A 23,398-nucleotide genomic window follows, 5' to 3' on the forward strand; every position below is an offset into this window, starting at 1 on the left:
CTGTTCATTTTGATACTTTTGACTTTTTCTGATGTTGATTTCAAATTTTTTTACCTATATTTCTTAAAAGTCCCTTGAAAAATTCCTGCTTTTTAAATCTGAGTTGAGAAGGCATGGATAAAGCACTGGTCTCAGAGAAGCCACGATATTTGGATCCAGCAGATGTCTCCGTTGATACAGGGCTATAGAGTTGGTGATATAGTTCCTATTTTCACAAAGTTCGAAAAATCCAATTAAAGAGATTGAAAAAAATAGTGGAGGAGATTTGGGGAAGAGTTTTGAAGATAGCTCCCAAGATGGTCCATGGCTATTGGGCCCCATTCTCTTCAGTATCTTCTTTTCCTATATGGCGGAGGCCCTTCAGAAAGATCAAAGGATGAGAGTTGTGCTTAGCCCTAGAAATCCAGGTGATGTTTAGGCTTGATGTTAACATGGAGAATTGGTGTAACACTTGTGGATTATGCTGAGGAGGAACTGGTGCTTTATGGGCAGTCCTGGGGTCCTACTGCACATTTTACACCAGTTTTTAGCTCCCTGCTGAAGGAGAGAGCAAATGAAACAGGAACATTCTGAAACGTGCATTAAGAATCAAGAGATAAGAACACACATTTGCCACAGGGGAAGCGATAAAAAATAGTAATAGAGGGAACACATTTCATTTTTCAAATCTGTTAGCAGTGAGAAGAGATGAAAAATATCTATAAAAATATTTTGCATGCCCTTTTAAATGTAAATCATGAAAAGGCAGCATACCTAATAGAGGACCACATGCTGAGATAGAATATGTAAGAGGAAATTGTAGCATCTTACTAATGAAATAAATCAATTTTGCTTTAAAAGTCCTTTGAATGCTTGAGTCATGGATGCTGGTCTTGAATATTTCTCACTAGTATTGATTGTCTGTCTGGTGGGTCGAGAACAAATTACAAGCAAAAGGCTACCCCACGTGTGACGCCTTGGTTTCTAAAAAGGCTTAGCTTCTACCTTCTGAAATGATTCTCAGAGGAAAGTGAAAAGATTCCCGCCCCTAAAACAAAGCAGGCTATGTAATGCAGATGACTGTTGAAGAAAATAAGGGGGAACTGAGGAAGAGAAAATGCATTTCAACCTTACGAGGATTAAGTAAGTAAGGAGCTACAGTTTATATTATTCTCTTCAGCATATACATAGCCACCTAGGAGGAGGAATCAGAGCAAGTGTGTGCCCAGAGATAAAATGAAAAACATCACCTTTAATGAAACCTTATAGATCTGCTTTAAAGCTCAATATTTGAGAGGCAGTACTATAGCCAAGGAGGAATTTGAATGTTGTTAATATGCAGAAGTATACATTGAAGACATTCATCAAAATTCTACTGAGAGACGTATGCTTCTAAAATCAGTATAGCCAATACTGTCTCTCATAATTTATTCTCAAACATCTATGTGTATGCTTCAGCATATTCTTCTAAACTGGAAATAAAGTAGTTTTATAAAATTGAAAATGTCATGCAAAGATATGTTTCTCACTTTTAATGACCTCTTTTAAAGCAATTATATGATATAGTATTTTTCTTACTGGCATGCAAAAATGAGCAAGGCTTATATTTAAAAATAATCTTATTATGCCTTGTCATGAAGACAAGGATTTAACATGCACAAGGAATGATTGTTATAAGTACTTTTCATTATCTTTTAAACCAAAATTTTACCTATGAAATTTTGTAGTCTCAAAGATAGAACATACAGAAAAAACTAAGTAGGCCACTACCTCATATTCTAAAGGTTTTTCTCACAGTGTTTCATTAGAAACATGCGTATGTCTGTGTCTGAGCGTTGTGCATATATTAGAAGCGCTTCTCAAAAACATACATAATTGCAGAAGATGATCTATAATTTTCATAAATTTTAGCTACAAAAATGTTAATATCCTGTCTGATGCACTCTGAGATATCATTTTTGTATTTCTATTCAATGCTGTAAGTTAAATATAACTGCATTTTAAAATTGAGGATTTGAATAGTCTTTAAAAAGAAGTATGACCCATTTAAGAATGATGGCTTCTTGGATCAAAGATTAAACTATAAAATGGTAGGAGACCAGAAAATGATAGTAAAGAGGTGCTGGCAATAGTCTATAAAGAACACGTAGTCAAACATTGTTTGAGAGGTGAAGTCTTCTTTTGAAAATGGAAAGTTAATCCCTTCAGGGTGGCAAAAGGTTATCACAGATTCAGGAAACATTTAGGGAACAATATAGACTCCATCTCTGATAATGTGCCTGAAGTAGAAACTTGAATAAAAAGAGAAGGGAACAGAGTTAATAGTGAAATGAGCAAGTTGAGCATCAATACCTATGACTAAAAATAACACAATCAAAGGCTTACAGAAGGACAAAGGTCACCAGGATTTTAGTACTTGGTGAAGTTAGTTGCCCTGGAATTAACTGTGGATCTCCTCAAGAAAAATTGAGAAAAAATTACAGGGTATTGGTCTACTCAAGTTCAAAAGAACTAGATGTGGTCTATTGTGGCTTTGATTTGCATTTCCTTAATGACTAATGATGTTGAGCATCTTTTCATGTGCTTGTTAGCCATTCGTAATCTTATTTGGAGAACTGTTTATTTAAATGACTTGCCCAGTTTTCATTGGTTATTTGCCTTTTTATTGTTGAGTTATAAGAGTTCTTTATATATTTGGGAAGATACCAAATGTTGGTGAGGATATGAAGAAATTGGAACCTTCATACATTGCTGATGGGAATGAAAAATGGTGCTGCCTCTGTGGAAGATATTTTGACAGTTCCCCAAAAAGTTAAACATAGAGTTGTATGACCCAGCAATTCCACTCTAAGGTACCATAGCCAAGAGGATTGAAAACACATCTTCACACAAAAGCTTGTACACCAAACATGTTCACACAAGGACTTTCACATAGCAGCCATTACTTACAACAGCCAAAAAAGTGGACACAACCTAAATGCTCCCTAATGGATTGTTAAACAAAATGTGGTATGTTCATACAATGGAATACTGTTCAACAATAAAAAAGAAGAAAGTACTGATTCATGTTACAACATGGAGGAACCTTGAAAATATTATGCTAAGTGACAGAAGCCAGACACAAAATGTCACATATTATGTGATTTCATTCATATGAAATGTACAGAATAGGCAATACATAGAGAAAGTAGATTAGTGGTCGTGAGCAAATAGGGGGGCATTGGGAGTGACTGTTAACAGGTACAAGATATTTTGGGGAGTGGTGATGGAAATGTTCTGGTATCTGGTGATGATTGCACAATGTTGTAAATATACTAAAAACCTCTGAATCATACACTTTAAAATGGTGTATTTTATGTTATATGGATTATATCTCAATGAAAAATGAAATAGAGGTATAATAAGCAGAGGTTGGTACCTAATTGACATCTAATTGTATATTGGTTCATGTATAGATTCAATAATACAATTTGAGACTGAAAGCAAACTTAGCATATCTCTCAGAGGCTGCTGTACCAGGAGCCCAGCTCTTGGCTGGTTTAGATTCAAGAGATATATTCCTGTTAGAGCCACTACTGAATGTAGAAATGATTTCTAAGGGGAGGGTTTCATTTCTGACAATAGTAAATGAGAATTTAGGTGTGATTCTACCAAAGACAAAAAAAATTCTCCTGAAAACCAGCTACCATTTACCTTGCAGAGAAGGGATTCAATTGAAGGAGATTATTCTTATTACTGATTAAAAAAATAAATAAATAAATTTTTGTAGAATTTTTTCCTGATTCATAAGGTCCAATGTAGTGCTTTGAATTTGCTTTATAAAGCTGTTGTTAAGATTTCCTGGTAACTCAGTTCTTTTTCGTTAGGATAGCATTTTCCTAACTAAGCTCTCAGAATTGTTTCTCTGAAAAATGTAAACCAGCAATCCGAAAAGAAGAAAAAAGTGTGCATATTTGGAGAATGCGGGCAATTCTGTGGTCAGGTAAACTTGGGGACACTGCATAGTCTAACACTTTCTTGGAGAATCAACGAAATTCTTATTATTATATTAAGACTTTGAGAAGTCCTGTTGTAAAAACCAAACACAACATAAGACAGAAACAAGCCTCTTCAAATTTGTGTAACCCAGCACCCCAAGTTTATTTGCCATATTGTCATTTTGATGGAATACAATTAAAATCTTATCAGTGTTCCTTTGAATACAGCTTGATAAATGACTTGCTTAGAACCTAGCTTTGCTCTCCCTCTGCATCAGAGATAAGTCTCTAATTTTGGTTGGATATTTTGAAAATGAATGCTGTTTTTTGAAACTTCAGAACTGTGTGTGGTGTGACTTAGATTCACAATTGGATGTTTATTATCTGTTTAGGAAAAATGCATGGTCTGCTGGTCCCTGGACAGTCGAGTGGTCTTTGTATACAAAAGACAATATTAGTTTCAGAGTATGTGAGCCATATCAGTGAGATGTGTTATTTCTGGAAAATTTTCAAAGAATGTGGTTTAACTTAAGAATGTATTCAGTAAAAGGTAAACTTCCTTCTTAGTTCACTTTACGATGTTAGAATTGATTTAAAAAAAAACAAAAAACAAAGAACTCTAACACTTTAGAAAAAAGTGGCCCATATGAGCACTTAATCCTAATATAGTTTGTTAAATTTATGGAAGTTTCTTTCCTCACAATGTGTACATTTTGGCAACTTCTTTAATGATGGTTATGCTCTATTAATCCCCACTGAAATTCTAATCTTATGAGAAATGATGTTCATTAATTTCCTAGAAAATATTTGGACCCTAACTTGAACAGAGAATTTTTTAGGACAAAGTTTCCTGACGCAAGTTAGTAAAGTTTGTTCATCACTGTCAACATTTCTTGAGAACATAGTAAGTGTGGAAAACAGACTATCAAGTTCCAGCTTGTAAATTAGCTCAAAAATATAATCTATTTTATAAACTTTGCAAAATATTGCTAAGATTTCTACTCAAATCACTGATTTTTTTTTCACAGATATGCCTGGCTACTCAACTCTAGTTATTAACATTATACTTTAGGCAAGCAAAGTTTAATAAGATGCGATACCTGCCCTCAAGGATCTGATAGTCTAGTGGGAAGAAACAGATGAGTGAAGCCTTGATGGAACAGTATGTGTGATGTTATAATAGCATTATGCACATCTAAAGCAGAAGGAAGTTTGGAAAGTCTTCCTGGAATAAGTGACACCTGAACAGAGTTTTAGAGGATGCCTAGGACTTAAAAGAATGAACAGGCAAAGGAACTTTCAGGCAAAAGGAATAATATGAATGAGAGTGAACGAAGTGGGAAAATACAAAATGAACTTGGTCAATTATTAGTTGTTGTATATTGTTGGGGGAAGAGTGCATATTGGGGATGGGCAGGGCCAAGCGAGAAAGACTGCTATCAGTAGTGGGAAGGATATGTTCTGTTTGGAGATGAGCACATGGAAAGAGAGATGAAAATGAAAAGACAATTAAAATGCTATTAATATAATCTAAGAAAGAAATGAAAAATCCAAATGAATTAAGTAGCAGAGAGAATGGAGAAGATAAAATGCTTAATATTAAGGAGACTAAATCCCCAGTATTGGGTGCTTGTTTAGGTAGAAGTGGGATGGTGTTATGGAATGAAAATGGAAGCATCTAGGATGCCTAACAGGCCTCTCGTTTGGACCTGAGCTTTTCTTCACTGAGATAGAGAACAGGGAGAGAAGCAGGTTGGGAGGATACAGTAACTTCAGTGATGATCACATACTGTAAAGGGCCTATATGCAAGAAATTCTGGTTAAATAATGTCAAAAGATAAAAACAATTGATATATTGGGAAACAGTTCACAAGGAAAGTGGTGGACACTGCCGACTGGCTTGTCATTAGTTCCAGCTCCCTTCTCAAATGCTTTCCTGTACTGCAAAGACTGGAAACCTCATGCTGCATTTTCCTTCATCTCTTGCAGTGAGGGTATCAGAAATGAACTTGATTTTGCCAAGCAGATGTACTCATGTGAGACTTGGATTCAAAATTGAGTAAGACAGAGAAAGGCCAGACTTGAGACTTGTTTTGATGATCCAGGACGTGGCAGAGGTGGCATGGTTCTGGAAATGTGGAAGCAGTGGCAACTTCTGATTCTACAGATTATTGATCATAGCAGAGTTGGAAGACTCTTTAATGGCTGAAATCCTATATATTGCTTTGATACTTTTTCCATAGGAATTTAGTCTAACATCAACTTCTTCAGTGCTCCTCACCATTCTGGAAGAATCGTAAAAATGTCCCTTTTAGACTAAACCAGATACTGTTTCTGAAACAATGCACTTCTCAGTAACAGGGATGTTGTATAGGTCACAGGATTCTACAGGAAATGGGAATCTAGGACAGGCTATCCTAGTTGGAAAGGATTTTCATGAACAGGAAATGACGAGAACTGGTCTATGGTAGACTATGGAAAAACAATTTTCATCCGTGGTAGTATGATGTGAATGAGGCTAAGTCTTAGTTGGACCCAGTAGCTATTGCAATGAACCATTTCGGTGAGAGTGAAGAATACAAACACCGGGTGGAGTAGGCAGCTCAGTGCTTCTAACTGTACTAGAGAAGAAAGAAAATAGCCTTATAGTTTTATGTTCTCAGTACAAGGCACACTCAGAGGTTGAGAGAGTTTCTACGATTTTCCTGAAAGAATCTCTTATCTCTGGCTACGAGGCTGGTACAGCTGAAAATCAGAAACAGAGTTTAATATTGTGTGATATTAAATTACAGTGTAAAACAATTATATTGAATGAGGGGGAGGGAATTAGGGATCGATACGAGTGTGAGAGCTCAGGCCTTAAAATTCTTAAAAACTCCACTGTGGCACCTGTGCTTTCAGCCATGATGAAATTCAGCAGACCATTTCTCCTGTTGAGAATACTTAGGAAGCCAATTACAAGATTGCTCCAAAATACGAAATCATCTGTTTGAAGATGTTGGAGAGTTCCCGAGGCAATCAGAACATGAGAAACAAGATCATAAAGTAAAGGGAAGCATGGATAGGTGAGCTGCATTCTGCTTTTCCCCTCAAGATACCTGGCAATTCTTGTTGTGGAGTTTTGTGGGGGGCAAGGAAAGCAAGTGGAGAACTACAGATAAGAAGTAGAGATGCCAGCTGAGCTTTTGGCATCCAGAGAGACAAAAACTAGATTTGGGACTGCCAAAACTAGAATGAGATGAACAAAATCCTGAAGAGCAGGGAGGCACAGAGATGAGAACCTTGCAGTTGGAAATGTTTCCCCTTAAGTTATTTGCATAAGGATAGAGACTAAGAAACCACATTGGAAAGCCACTGCAAAGGAGCACAAAATTTTAGGGAGTCTCACAGTGTTAAAGATACAAAACTTAGGTAAATGCCCACCTTAGAGGCATGACAGTTTCACCTGGATTCCAGACTTAATCTCAACTCCACTAAATAACAACTTTACTGCCCTGAGATAATGAGGATCAATCCTGCAGTCAACGTGTATATATTCAACAAAGAAGATGTATCTGAATGTAAAAATAACCCCTTCAAGTTAAAAAAGAAAGAAGACAATGCAAAAAATATTGGGCTGAAGACTTGATCAGATTTTTCATTAACAAGACTGTCATAGTGGGAATACACATTTAAAAGATATGTGACTTTATTAGAAATCATGGAAATGCAAATTTAAATCATAAGAAAATGCTGCACACCCTCAACTAGAATGGCTAAAATGAAAAAGGCAGGCAGTACTATTAGCAAGAATGAGATGCAACAGGAAATTTCATACTTTGCCTATAGAACTGCAAATTGGTACAAAAGGTATACTGTGCAACCAAGAGATTTCACTTTTCAGTATGTATCTAACAGTAAGCTGCACGTATATTAGCCAAAATGCATACTCAGATACTCATAGAAGAATCATTAGTAATAGTAATTTTGGAAACAATCCAAATATCTTCAAATAATAGATTGGCTAAATAAATTGTGGCATATTTATAAAATAAAATACTATGCAGTATTGGTTCTCAGCTGGGAGTGATTTTGGCCCCCAAGGACATTTGGCAAGACCTGGAAGACCTTTTTGGTTCTCACAATGGGTGGGAGTGCTAATGGCATTTAGTGGGTAGGATCCAGGGATGCTGCTAAACATCCTGCATGACACAGGGTCCCCCATGGCAAAGAATTATCTGGTCCAAAATGTCAATAGTGCTCAGGTTGAGAAACGCTGCGTATTAGTTTTCTATAAAACTACAAATTACCACAAACTATTCCAAACTCCCACAAATTTAGTGGCTTAAAACAACGCAAATTTATTATTTTCTAGTTTCGTAGGTCAGAAGTCCAACACAGGACGCACTGGACTAAAATCGAGGTGTCAGCAGGGCTATATTCCTTTCTGGAGCTCTAAAGGAGAATCTGTTCACTTGTCTTTTCCAGCTTCTAGAGCACACCCACTTTTCATACTTAATTTTATTTCTTGGCTCCTGGACCGCTTACTCCATCTTCAAAGCTAGCAAAGCCAGCCAAGTCCTACTCCTATCGCTTTCTGTGACCTATGGTTTTGCCTCTTTCACTTTTACTGACTTTCGTGATTACTTTGAGCACACCTGGATTATAAAGGATAATCTCCCTATATTAAGGTCATCTGATTGGCAACCTTAATTTCATATGCAAATCACTTATCCTTTGCTGTATACTGTAACATATTCACAGGTTTTAGCGATTAGGATGTTGATATCTTTGGGGCCCATTATTCTGCCTACCTGCTGCTATACAGCAATAAAAAAGATTTACTACTGCTGCACAGAACAGAATGCATGGATCTCACAAACATGATGATGAATGGTTGAGTGTATAATTTATGGTTCTGTTTATATCAAGTTCAGAAATAGGCCAAACTAAGCCTATTTTTAGTTTGATTGAAATTTATTAATAATTTCCTGACTCAGCAGGTAGTCTCTGAGCAGAGCACAGGTAGTGGAGCTGGCAGCTTTAGCAAAAGCTTCCCAGTCATCAGAAAGCTTCCTGACTCCCCACTTTACTGGTCAGGACAAGGATAGCATCTTCCTTGTTAGCATATTCTGTGGGTGACTTTTGGGGCTTTTCTAGAAGCCCACCCTAAATTCCATTTCTTCAGTCCTCCCAAACATTCTGGAAGTGACTTAATCCTCTAAAATAAATCCCTTTCTGCTTAAAGTAGCTCAAGTGGATTAGATTCTCTGTAACTGAAAATTCACCAACATTATGAGGCATTAGCAATAGCTGAATAAAAGCTCTTTGTCAGTCAGTTTGAAGTATGAAGCATTGCACTAATGCTTTCTAAATATTATCCCATTTAATCCTAACAATCATTAGGTATCGCTATCATGTATCCTAAGTGATGCAATTGAGAATCACAGAGGTTAAGCTACTTATCCGTAGCTGGTCATGGTGTTGTCAAGAGGCAGACCTGGAGCTCTGCAGGCCTCATACTTTGCTGCTCATTTTCATTACCCTTTGAGAGTAGAAATGTCCAATATATTGAATTCACATAAGTTCTTCCATTAAAGATTCAAATAGCTCAAAGAAGCATTTAGAGCTTGATTTTTTCTCCCAATTTATGAGCTACAATGATGTATCAGTCAGAACACTTAGCTGTAAACAGTAGAATCTGTTCTGGGTAGTTTAATCAGAAAAGCAATGTGTTTAAGAATATCAGATAGTTAATAGATTCACTGGGATACTTCAGAAAAGAATGAACTCAAAACTAAGCTTCTAGCAATAATACTCCAAAATATGACACAGAACTGGACTATTGAGGAAACTGTGCCCACTGCCTTTGTTGGGGGCCAAACACCAGACATTAAACATGACCGGCACTACTGCCAGCACTGATCGCGCTTCTGCGTCAGGAACCCAGCCCTGCAACCACTGGGAAGCTAATGCTGTCCCTGCTCCCATCTCCGGCTTCCGGTTGCTCCCATTGCTCACTTCTGAATCAAAGGCCCAGCAGGTGTGTGGTGCTCTGGTCACATGATTTCAACCTATCTGCCAAAGAAGCTGAGAATGTACTTCTGATTTCCACACTAGAGAGGTGATCATCATGATGCAGACATTTCCCCCCAGACAGAAAGGCTATACAAAGATGACAGGGAATGAAGGATGTGACAGATGCCCATTACCAAGGATTGAAGTTTAATCCCTAGTGTATTTTCTCCCCACATACTGAAAGAGTTAAGAGTTTACTAGTCTGAGTGTTTCCCATCAGTAGAGCTAGATGCTATCTAGTAATACATTTTGAGAGCCGTTTGTTGCCTCTGCTCTGTTTAAAACAAACTGCTAGTTTAGAAGAAAAATATTTCTTTAATGAAAACTTATGGTAGAGAATATTCACTTCACCAATTGCCCGTCTCACAAGTGAATAAAACAAATGGTCATTAGCATGCTGCTGATTTCTCAGTTGTGCAGAATTTCATTTTATTCTTGAGTCTATAGAGACTGTTGTGTGTCTTGTGTTTGTAGTGGAATTTTTTATATGCAGATGTTAGAGTAATCTCTTGAAAATAATTGAAGAATTATGAACTGGACATATAAGTGTTAATCATCATCCCTTTTAATTAGGCTCATTTTATTTTTCTTCTGAACATATGATTTTCTGTAATGATTTCACTTCAATAATACTTCATAGACCTTTAAAAGATCAATGTTAATAATTACAACATATATTTAGGATTTTGAGGTTCCACTTACCAGATATGCAAAGACAGATGAATTGAGTACATCTTTACATCAGTCAAAAATCAATCCCTTTCTCAGAGCTCCCATAGTTGGTGACTCTCCTCTGCCTTCCCTGCTGCCACTGGCTGGAAATAGACATGGTTAATACATATCCTCTCCTCAGAGAGGAACAAGGAATGCACACTTTCCTGAGGGTTGAAAATGATTTGTATTTTTCAGAATTTTTTATATGTTATTCTCTTGCCTATATGATATCAATTAGCTGTCATGGCTTTGTTAACATAAGCATTTTAAGGCTTCTTTCAAATGAGATGATTGCTACCTCTTTATTTCCATTTTTTGTAGGAATTATAAGCCTGCTTTATATTTAAAAAAAACAGTAAAAGAGGTAAAAAATTAATTTAAACAAATATGTATAACCTTCCTGTGATTTGTCAGATAAGTAGCAGATGCTGAGAATATAGAGAAGGGTGTTAAGGAGACCATTTAACTCAAGGTACTTGTAATTATACAAGACAGACACATGGATACAATTACATAAATAGGCAATTAAGCCACTTTGTTAGCTAGATATTAATATTCCTGTTACAAAATCTTCATCCATCCTCTGTGCCCCCTCCCCAGCTTTCATATCACCTCTCTTCTTCTCTTTTAACTAAATTTCTCCTGAGAGTTGCTATCTCAAATATTTCATCTTCTACTTTAGCTAAAACAGTTTACTTGTGAATTTTGCTGACCTCCTACCCACAAGGTCACTGCAATGTCTCACCAAGGTCACCAAAGCCCCCTCTTCCCTGATTCCTTAGCCACACTGAACACTGCTGACCACTCTGTTCTTATTGAAACACTTGCCCCTTGATTTCTGTGCCACTTCGCTCTCCTCGCTTCCTTCCTCTGTCCTTGGACATCTCACTTTGGCCTTCTTTGCAAACTCTTCTTTTTATTTCTATCTTTTCAGGTTGCTTTTTCTTGGGAAATGGTCCTAATTCTCTCATTCCCTGTGACATTCAAACTGTACATTCCCTGTGACATTTCAACCATACCTCCTTCTTAAATTATCATTTACATACCAAAGATTCTCAAAGCTCCAACATGTCTTCATCACATATCTGTGTCCTGAGCTCCACACTCACTCTCCAACTGTGGTGGGGCATGATAGCTGGACGTAGAAGCACCCTAGCACATCACCCTCCCAAAATGTTCACCAATAATCTCATGTTTTAAAACATTGATTTTCCAACCTTTTGGTCTCAGTCTTAATAAGTATCAAGCCCCCACAGAGCTTTTGTTTTTGCACATTATATCTATAAATTGTTGCCACACAGCCTTTGAAAACTTTAAAAATTACCCATTCCCTTCATTAAAAAATAACAGTAATAGAGGCCGGCCTGGTGTTGTGGTGGTTAAGTTCATGCCCCCTGCCTGCCTCAGTGGCCCAGAGTTCTCGAGTTTAGACCCTGGGCGCAGACCTACATGCAGCTCATCAAGACATGCTGTGGCGGCTTCCCACATACAAAAAATAGAGGAAGATTGGCACAGATGTTCGCAACAATCTTCCTGAAGCAAAAAGAGGAAGATTGGCAACAGATGTTAGCTCAGGGCCAATCTTTCTCACCAAAAATAAAAAATTAAAATAACAATAATAAACCCATTACATATTAACCTATAAAATGTTTTTATGAAAAATATATGTGGAGAGCAAAAAGCTTAGTGAGAAAAGTAGCATTGCTTTAAAATTTTGCAACTCTCTATGATATATGGCCAAATACAAGGCAGGTGGATTCCCATATCTGCTTCTGTATTCAATCTGGAATACTCTACATTACTAAGAGCAAATGAGAATTTAAAAGGCAAATGACATATAAGTATTATTATAAAATTGATTTTTACCTCGCTGATCCCCAGATCATATTTGAGAACCAGTGATGTGAAGTACTGTGAGAATCCAACATGGGGGCCGGCCTGCTGGCGCAGTGGTTAAGATCACATATTCTGCTTCAGAGGCCCAGGGTTTGCCGGTTCAGATCCCAGGTGCAGACTTATGCACCACTTACCAAGCCATTCTGTGGCAGGCGTCCCATATATAAAGTAAAGGAAGATGGGCACAGATGTTAGCTCAGGGCCAGTCTTTCTCAGCAAAAAGAGGTGGATTGGTGGCAGATGTTAGCTCAGGGCTAATCTTCCTAAGAAAAAAAAAGAATCCAGTGTGGGAATGGCTAGGTTGACGAACATTAAGACTCTCAGGTAGGTAGTTGTGACAGAGGATCAAAATAAATATAGTGCTGGTGAAAGTGGGGCTGAAATGAGTGAGCCTAGGCCCAAATTGGGTAAGGAAGAAAAATAGGCCAAGAGAAACTGTTAGTCTAGCCACACGAGACTGGGGGTAAGATCATTACTTAATGGTGTCCATGAAGGCATTGCTGAGCTGGAGGGACAATGCCACAGCCAGGATAGTTACCAAGACACAAGAGCCTGCACTAATCTGAGCTAAGGAGCTAAGGCACATTGTGGACAGTAGCAAGAGGAGTCAAGAGCAAGAAATGAGGATAAAGTACAGGAAGGATGAGGGCAGTCCAGGAAGCTGCTTTTCTGAAAAAGGGGTAAACATCCTAATATTCAATTTGGACTGCATTCAGCAAGGGCCCAGCCATCTTAAACATGATGTATCACATTAAACACTAAGAAAATAGAAGCATCTGAAGACTTACATATCACAATGGAAAAGATCTTTCAACCAGTAAGATGGTGCAATTTTCTTCAGCAATCTAATGGATATTGAAACACAGGATGACACCAGCTCAGGATTTTCTGTGGTCTTTTTTCTTGACACTTCCAACCAAATGGCTCCAAAGGAAAGGTTTCCAGTTGTTCCAGTTTGTCTAAGTTACCCCTAGAGCAAAGCCACCATAAATGACAAATCAAATTATGCATTGCACAAAGACTGGGCCATGAGGCGAGGGGTAGCTGGAGTTCTGTTCTTACTCTGTTGCCAAGTTGGATACCTGAGCGGTGGTGGTTGTTTAAAGAGTGGCTTTTCTAATTCCATCCCAGAAGGGGGGAATTTTTCTAATTTGCAAGAATGTTTCACAGGGGCAAGCTGTGGCCCTACACAAGAGAAGTGTTTTCAAAATTGAACAGCATGACGATGTTTCAGTGGCTAATGCCACCTTTTTTCCCTGTAGGAAACAAGTCCCCAAATAAAGTTACCTTGGCAGAAAAATCTAATTCTTGTGCTAAAAAAACACATGAGGAGTTGGTGGAGGAAGCAAAGCATTAGCTAGGATCTATAGCTGTTGTCTTGTAATTTGTCATTCATATCTGGATACACACTAGGTAAGAAATCACCTAATTAGAAATTCAGCAGGACTTGCACCTTTGGTGGAGTTTGAAGTGATGTGTTGAGTGGTAAGACAACTACAAAATCTGGCTGACCAGCCCCATCCATCATTTGCCAAACATTTCTATTTACAAATCCCTTGAACTCAGCTAGGGTAAGTGAGGCCCAGTTTCAGAAACAGGAGTGCCTAGGATCTGTGCACTGGAAGCAGTTTACACAACGCTGTGACTGCGGCAGCTGAGGTATGAGGTTGAACTAAGAGTATTTATCATCATTTGAGTAGTCTAATTTCTTTCCCAGAATTATCATGCAAATCAATAAGAATTCTTAATCATTTTCCATTTGTAATGGACAGTCCTTTATGTCTGTACAAATGTATGTGTGAATGTGTTTATGTGCACAGTCTTCCCAGCATCCTTTTTTGGGAAGTGGAGTGGAAACTATTCCTTTCCTAATCTGTGTAATTTTGAAAGAATTGTGGGTCCCAGTGTACGTCTCACCAACACAGAGGTGGGTCCATGACCCGCGCTAGCCGATCCAACGCTTTATCCTCAGAATTCAGTTATTACACAGCAACGTGCAGAGGTGGAAGGAAATTGTAGGGGATTGTCTGATTATAATGTCCTATGATAAATTTGCAAATCTCTCCTATTAAAATATCTGAAACTATTCTGATTTTTGTCTGCTTTAAGATTTAGTTTTTCAACTTTTCCTTTGATTTTGTAAGCTATGCATTTTTCTTCTAGTAAATTCTTTTTTTCCCTCTTAAATTAAGCATAATTGGTTTCTGTTGATTACAACCAGAGAAATCTAACAAGATTAGATTACAAAAATTGGATTCTAGGACATAGACCTCCCCTGGAAAATGTGAGTTATCTGGATTTGGTTTTTGGATGAGATAGGGTAAATGTAGTAAGGCGCTTGGATGAGAAGATAGCTGCTCATGGTCTAACACGGCAACAGGACTGATCAGTTGATCAAGTCTATTTACCTGGAGCCATGTACCCATTGAGGATGACACTCCCTGGGACAGAGTACTAATCCAAAACATTAAATTAAAGGGGATAAGGAATGCCAGACAATGGGGTGGAACGTTTGATCTTGATGGTATAGGATATCTTAAAGCTAGAGAAAACAAGCTCCCATTGTGAAATGCTCACTCAAGACGTAGGATGAAACTATTAGCCTTCCCGTGAAGTGCGAAGAAAATACTTTATTGATTGTAGCAGTTGGTCAGAGATCACTGAAAATCAAACTGAGAATTGATTTTTTGAGTTGCTGAATTACAGTAGCCTTTGGATTGATAAGCTTGCCAAGTCTTTTAAGTGAAAGTTAGAGCCTTGATCAAATAAGAGCGAGATTTTGATAAATGAAATAATGAAATCTGAGAGGATTTGGAGAACCCAGGACTAAATAATCCATCTGAAATAATTTTCTTTGCTCCTTCATTGACTGAATAAGACATGCCTACTTGAAAGAGAAAGCTAAAACTTCCACTAGTGACTTGTTTCTTCTAAGGAAGCAGGCTTTTAAAAATCTCAACTTTGCTTTGGTGACAAAATGAAAAATCAGAGTAAAAATTATTGCATGAATTCATGAATTTAAAGTGTCTGTGGAAGTGGGTATTTTGAGTGCTTAACCAAGGATGGTGAAACAAAATTTTGGATTAAGCTAAATTATTTATATGAGTGAACTTACTACAGTTTCTGTATCAACATGTTAGTTCCATTTAGATCTACACATTTTCTAGGTTCTTTAATACAACTTAGACTGAACACAGACCTTGAATGGCAAAAAAAGACCAGAAAAGTCTCTACATAATTTGGAAGATAAACTTGAAAGAGTTTGGGAGGCAAAAATGCTAGACTGAATATCCCATGCTTTCAAAAAACCCCGCCTCATTCCAGGGCCCCTAAACTTCTCCTTCACTCTTGTGGTGAAGAAGAGATTGATGAAAGAAGCACTTGCATCTTTAAAAACAACTTTGCTAGCTGATCATTCTAAGCCAGGAATTCTAGTGGAAAAGGCAGCAATTAAAATGGATGAAATTGGTCTCTATGATTTTAGCAAAAATGGGAGGAACCTAGTGGGCAGAGCCTATAAGAGTGGCAAATGGAGTAGAAAGATAGGAAGAGTTAAGGTCTCAGGGAATGATTTGACACTCACAATTCTCTAGAATGGTTAAATACTTATAGAGGTCTACCAAGATGAAATAATCAGAAAGTCAATTGGGTTTTACTTGAATTGTAAAACCCCAAATTCTAAATCTGGTGAACAGGGGCCTGATTTGAGTCACAACAATAGAAAGTCCCAGCCTCTAACTAGGTCTCATGTCTGAGACAGATCAAGATTCAGAGAACCTTGAATAAAGAAGAGGTCAGGAGACCTCTATTATGAGACTATTATGGAGAGTGTTAAGAATTTGTCAAATTAACACACCCTAAGTGAAGCAGAAGGTGCTGGATGGTGAGCTGCTGTGGTTCAACAACAGACCAAAAGAGTCATTTAAAGAGAATTTATTACTCTCAGGTCCTGGAGGAAGTACCCAGTACACCTTCGGGGACCACACAGGGAGGTCAAGGCAGAGTGCAGACAGAGAGAGGCAGTACCTGGGCACTGGCATTAGAGTCTGTGGGTGGAACGCTTTGGGGTTCCCAGGCTAGGCCAGATTGATCAATTCAAGCTGAAAGAGGAGGGTTTTGGTAAGCTCCACGGTGGAGTCTTGCCTAAGGGGCACACAAGGGGAAGGCACTGGGAGGCAGGGGAGACAATTGATCACAAGGGCTGTTGGAGAAATCATATCAGGAACTTACATTTGCTTGTGACTCTGGCCTACTGTCTAGGACCTGTGCTCCCATGAGGGGTCTAGTGTCAGTTTAGGGTCATTCCAGGCTGCTTGGCCAAACAAAATGGATGCTGAGGCAGCAATACCATAGAGTAGCTTAGCTAAACTCTTAAGAGAGAGACACTGTGATAATACACATGTGTGTACCTTCATTCTACTCTTTCTATTCTAAAGAACATTCTACTCTTTCTATTCTAAAGAAGTCTTGAGTCAGGAAGAACTGTTGGATACTGCCTGAGAGATGACATTAATTTCTGGAAGTCCAGGATTCCAGTTCAGTCCAATTGTTAAAATGGACATTAATTGGTATAAACATATGTTGAGCTAAGTTTGCTTCATGGTAGATTCAAAAGGTTCTTCAGTATTATCTGTGGTTATTTCCCAAGTCCCTTATGGTATATTTGGAATATATATCTTGAGTAACTGGAAGAACCCTTTCCTCATGATATAGATCCGTCTGTCTCTTCTTTTCTTCCAAGCTAGCAAATTCAAAGCAAAATCATTTCACTGCAGGAACTGCAAGATTGATATCTACATTCAGATCACATCCTCATTAACTTCCACAGATAGGGAGCTAAAAACACGGAGGAGTCTTGAAAAAGGGCAAAGCGTCATTATGTACCTAATCAGGTGATGACTTGAATTGCTGTTCGTGTTTCAGATGTGGTTTGCTTACTGAGGCAAATTAATGCAGCTCCTGGCACACGGTAGGGAACTCTGTCAGCTGAATATATTTGTCTATTTTTATGAACAGCATAAGTATTTTCTTTAACCTAGCAGTACAGCCTCACCATCCAGACTCAGTTGCATTTACTCTTCTGACAAATGCTGTGATCTAGTTTGGACTGAAATTCATCACGACAGTGTACCACAGCCTCACAGTGTGGTTTACATATTGATAACAGCACGTCATCAATAGGAATAGGAAGAAACATGGACCCTAGATATCTTGGTGTTATTTCTGAGGGTGAAATCCTGCATCAGATTTTCCTATTTAGACACGAAATCACTTAACACTTAAAAAAAGAATGATTTTTGCCTCTCTCTCTCAGGAAAAAGAAAGGAAAACATTAGCAAATAGTGAATTTTAAGCAAGTCAACTGTAACATTTTAGAAAAATTAATTTCCCTTGTTGTAGCAAATGGAACATGTGACATTTCTTGAGTTTTTCTAAGAAATACGTGTCCCAAATAATGCTAGTTTATATCAATGGCACTTAATAAAGGGCTGTAGGGACCTGCACACTGAGCCTCCCTTACATGGGATAGTGAAAATTTGGTAGACTTCACCTGTGAAACCATCTGGGCCTGGTGCTTTATGTCGAGTAGCTGCTTAATAAGTTTCACTAATTCCTCTATGGAAAATGGTCTATATAAGATTTTTAATTCTAATAAGATTTATATTATAATTTACAGTCTATATTTCCTGAGGAAATTATCCATTTAGCCTAGGTTTTAAAATTTATTTGCATAGGAGTCTACAAAATAATATCTTACGATTTAAAAAAAATTTCTTCTGTTTCAAGGTCTTTTCCTTTGTCACTTATTTTGTATGTTTGTGCTTTTTCCTTTTTTCACTTGATCAAGTTAGCGATTTTGTTTGTTATTTTGAGCTATTTTGCTAATCTTTTCCAAAACACAATCTTTTGATTTATTAATTAGGTTTTCTGGCTTTTCTATCCTCTAACTCATTAATTTCTGTTCCCTATCTGGGGTTTGTTTTTCTTTAAGCTTCATCTTTTGCCATGTACCAATAATATCACATTAAAAAAGAAAATTTAGCAATATGAAGAGCTCAGAAATATTGTCCTCCTGGCCAGAGATGGTAAAGACAATTAGAGCAAAATTTGTTTTCTTTATTATAGTCTTGTGTATTGTGCCTAATGAAGTATTATTTGGTTCATTAAACATTTATATTACCAAATATATTTTAGAAGCCCTAGTCTGGACATAATGCATATTAACTAATAAAACAAATACACCAGAAAAGAATGTGTTTTTGCCCGAAAGGCATACTTATCTCAATAATTTAAAAAGTGTTATTTACCAATAACAAAAGAAGATTAATGGAAAATATGTTTCCCTGTTTTGTATTTTATTCATGTCAGAATATTTTAATTTATGAAGCTTATTGAAAATGTAGATTTCAGAGTATTTTGTGAATATTTTTCAGAAAAGAGTGTGAAATTACATGAAATATACTGAAGTGACTAGAAAAGAAGCCTGTTTACTCTTTGGTTGATAATCTAACAAAATAAAAAGAAAGCTCAGTCTTTTTTTGCTTTTTTCTTTTTCCCAACATAAAATGAGATGGTCCTCTCTGCCTTTCATCTCTGAGAACTCCTGCAATACTTAGCACACTACTGGAGTCATGGATTGTTTGCTCGTGTGTGTGTGTCTATGTTACTTTTGTTTTCCAATATAGGCTGTAAGTTTTAAGATGACAGAAGCCAGTGTTCTCCTCTGGGCTTCCCTGAGCACCAAGCAAAGCGCCAGACCTACTTGCAGCTGATGAACCCAGGATTTATTTCATTCACCTAAAAGAAAATTTTTTAGCAATCCACTTTGTCATGTTTATCCTCTATTCTTAAATTAGAAAAAACAAAACCCACCATCGAATTCCATATAAGGTAAATTCTGGACCAATTGTATCCATTGCTACGGTTGCAAACAATGAGAGAGACTGCTTGTTGTGCGTTGCTTTTCCATGGTAACGTGGAGATGGGCAGATACTGCAAGGTAACATCCTACTCAAGTAAAAAGAAAGGATAGAGATGTGTCAGCTGGGCAGCAAGTCAGCACTAAAGACTGAATATAAGATGCCTAATCTATTTCTCTTATTTTTAAATTTTTATTATTATTATTTTGTTTGTTTTTTAGGAAGATTAGCCCTGAGCTAACTGCTGCCAATGCTCCTCTTTTTGCTGCGGAAGACTGGCCCTGAGCTAACATCCGTGCCCATCTTCCTCTACTGTATATGTGGGATGCCTACCACAGCATGGCTTGAGAAGCGATGCCATGTCCACACCCGGCATCCGAACCAGCGAACCCCAGGCCACTGAAGTGGAACATGCGCACTTAACCGTTACGTCACGGGGCCAGCCCATATTTCTCTTATTTTTTTAACATAGGATTTCTTATTGTTAACAGTTCATTGATGATAGAAATTTCAACTTAGCTAAACTGTTATATTAATTCTATGCTTCATACACCTAAGTTTGTATGAAGCATATACAGTATTTCATAATAGACTGCAATTCTGCCAGTTTAGTCACTTAAAGAACTTTCCTTCCTCTATTTCCAACAGTATTTTTCTCATATTCTTATCTTCTTTTCAGTAGATAACTAGGCTTGGAGGCTGGAAATAAAAATGGTCAATTCCTCTATATCAAAGAGTTTATAAAAAGGTAGTCTTAACTTTCCATCTCAGGAGACTGTCCTCATAAGATAATTTCTGAATCCACACTGAAAGACCACAGAGCTCGATGTTAAATTATTTTTAACATGTTCATTAGGAAATATTGGATTTTTTAAACAAAAACAATGCACCTTTCTTGGATATTAAAGATTTTGTAAACGCTTAGACATTTTTTTTGAAAAATCAACAATTTCTACCAATACCTACTCAACAAAAGTGAGAAGAAATATCATAATAAGATCATTTAAAAGCACTCAAGAACAATTGACACAAAAAGTAATTTAAGATAGCTAAATCAGAAATCTAGAAATTTCCAGATTCCTAGTTTCATAATTAAAAGGCACTAATATATTTTCTGTCTATAAGATACTTTGATACATGTACTTTTCATTATTTCTCACCTTCAGATGGCTGAGACCCTCAAAAGCTAACTTGACCTTCTATTAGCATGAATCCTAATCCTCATAACCTCTCTATTAGGTAAGTTTTTAAATTAAGATTTTAAAAAGAGGAATAATTGAGGCTCAAAGGAGCTAAGCAACTCGTCCAAGGCTACAAAGGCAGTAAAAGTCAAGCACAGATTTAGTTCCAGTCTGTCCAACTCCAAAGCCCAAGCTCTCTCTTACTAAGTTATCAACATGAGCAATGACAGAGCAGAGCCCTCCGAAGCAGATATTCAGGAGGTAATATAGAGAGATAAGTAATGCTGCTACTACTCAAAATACCTTTGGGATCACCTCATTTGAAATGACTTAAGAGAGGGTTTAAACCATGAAAACTGTAACAATGGACAAAACCATTATCCTTACACTTAGTCAAGGACAGTCATCACTGGCCCAAAGCCTCTTTTTTTTCCTGCTTCACTTGCCTGGCCCCATGGAGAAGGAAGGGTAGGCTTATAGGAAATGAGAGGTTAGATGATGCTGGATCTAGTATCTGGAGTGCATTAAGAAGGAGAATGGCAGATTAGGGTTCATTTTTGTGCTCTCTGATGGCAATGAGTATAGGAAATTGATAACATAGATTTAATTGCCTGAAGACTATAAAAGAAAATTGCTGGACATAAGTACACCAAGGTCTACTTGTATGGTATGTTTAAATTTTCAAAACACTTGAATATGAATTATAGAATGTCATCCTCTTCAAGCTGTGTAGGGATGCTTATAGATGCAACTTATCAACTCTGGACTTCAAATGTGTTTGTGGTCTGAAGACATGTACTCATAGAATGTTAGTGCTGGTAAGAATTCTAAAAATCACCTGGTTCAACGCTTTTACTTTACAAAGGAGGAAAGTAATACTTGGGCGAAATGATTCACACAGCGCCATATGGTGGATTCATAGAAGAGCCATGACAACAAAACTAGTTTTTATTTGCAGTCACATAAGTTGATGTTTTTTGGTTTTGAATAATCGTTTTTTGCCCCTGTCTGTCTCCTTTAATTTTAGACAGGAACTAAGCTGTGGGGGTTCGTGGCGGGAGGCACAACAGAATGAGAGTCTATGCTCAGCAACTGCTACACCCTAGACTTTTAAAGTACTCTAATAAACAATAGGTCAAGAGAAATGGCTTTTTAGAGCTTTAGATGTTCCTATGAGCTTGCACTCTGCCCCACTCAGGACTGGTTCTTCGAGGGGTCAGGGGTTGGGCCTATAAGAATAGCTAAGTTTAGGGATTCAAGTGTAGAGGGCACGATGGTCTGCTTCTCATTTGAGAAGCAGCAGAAGCCACAGAGCTGTTCCCTTATCTCCCAGTTATCGGAGAAATCGAATAGAATTGGCTGCATGAATTTTTAGTCAGAATAGCCCTCAGTTGGTTCTACTGAAATTTTTAAAGATCCAGAATGGCTTGGAGTAGTTCCAACTTTCCACCGCCATCAAGAAGGTCCAGGATTATGTGAGAGAGGGATGGCAGTCCTGAAGACATCACTTGACTAGGATGTGGAGGATGGAGGGTGCAGGTACCAATGACTGGATTGGCATCTTCTATGGGAAAGCAAACAGAAGGAAAATACCAGACATACAGACAAGACTGAGTGAGGGAATCTCAGCAGATACCAGACTGGACAGAGCCAATGTTCAAAGACCACATAATTCACGCTATATGAGCTCCTAGAACTTAGATGATGCCACAGAGAGAAAAAAATTGGGAGAAATTCCAGAACTGACTCTATGCCTGAAGTGACCTAGGATTGATTAAGTTTATATTTTCTGGGATCAGAAGAGATGTGTAAATTTGAAATATAAGTAAAAATGAATGATATATTAAAGTGACATATTTTTGCCCTCATCAGTTAGGTGGCTTAGACAAGTCAAACCAATGCCCTATCATCTAAAAAACTATATAACATGTTGAAATGAGATAGTTTTCTGTGTGTAGATATGTGTGGAGAGAAAGCATTGTCAACAGACAAATCATTCAATGAGATAAAAAGAACATTAAAATTCATTGATTTTCAAAAAGTTTAGCATTTTCTATTGTCATGATTTGGATCAGAACTGGATTAAATAATGGATCAGGCTGGCAGTTTACAGAGTGGTTGCCCGAAAGAGATTCTGAAACATCATCGAAATTGATTAAACCTGGAATAAAAACATAGATCCAGTCCATTAATTCAGGTTGTTACTCATGACTTTTTAGATAACCAGGAAAAAAAAATGCAATTTCGTCTCTCTCCTCTTTGAGTATAAAAAAAGTCTTATTTTGAATTGAAATATATTACACTATTAAATGTGTAAGCCCCATTGCCTCCTAAGAAAGATGGGGCTTAGATGCTGGAGAATATTTCATTTTCTGAGCATAATCAACATGTCTCTCTTCATCAACATGGCCTTAGATAATTAAATTTATACGAAGCAGTGGATTAAATCATATGATTTGGAGCAAAAATCTCAGATAAAGCTGAATTGTTGTACATAATAAACCAAGAGAGAGACTGGTGGTGGTGTCAGTGGTGGTGAGTGGAGTTGGCTAGGATAACACAGAATGGAGGCAAGAATTATAGAGCCAGAGGGAGGAAAAGGGAAGGAAGATACCTGATAGTTGTGAGGCTAAAAGGGGGAACTTGGAAAGGGGTAAATATAATGGAAGCTTTT

The 23,398-nt window shown here is 37.5% G+C and overlaps 1 long non-coding RNA gene across 1 annotated transcript in view; it reads left to right on the top strand.

Moving 5' to 3' along the window:
* LOC139046182 (uncharacterized) overlaps nt 1-20,141 on the top strand; it is a 71,828-nt gene extending 51,687 nt beyond the window's left edge. The window contains exon 4 of the long non-coding RNA XR_011505850.1: nt 19,765-20,141. This is a non-coding gene — a long non-coding RNA (uncharacterized lncRNA). The remainder of the gene's footprint in view (nt 1-19,764) is intronic.
* Nucleotides 20,142-23,398: the final 3,257 nt, after the last annotated feature.

Source organism: Equus asinus, chromosome 9 (genome assembly GCF_041296235.1).
Source record: "Equus asinus isolate D_3611 breed Donkey chromosome 9, EquAss-T2T_v2, whole genome shotgun sequence".
Taxonomy (NCBI): domain Eukaryota; kingdom Metazoa; phylum Chordata; class Mammalia; order Perissodactyla; family Equidae; genus Equus; species Equus asinus.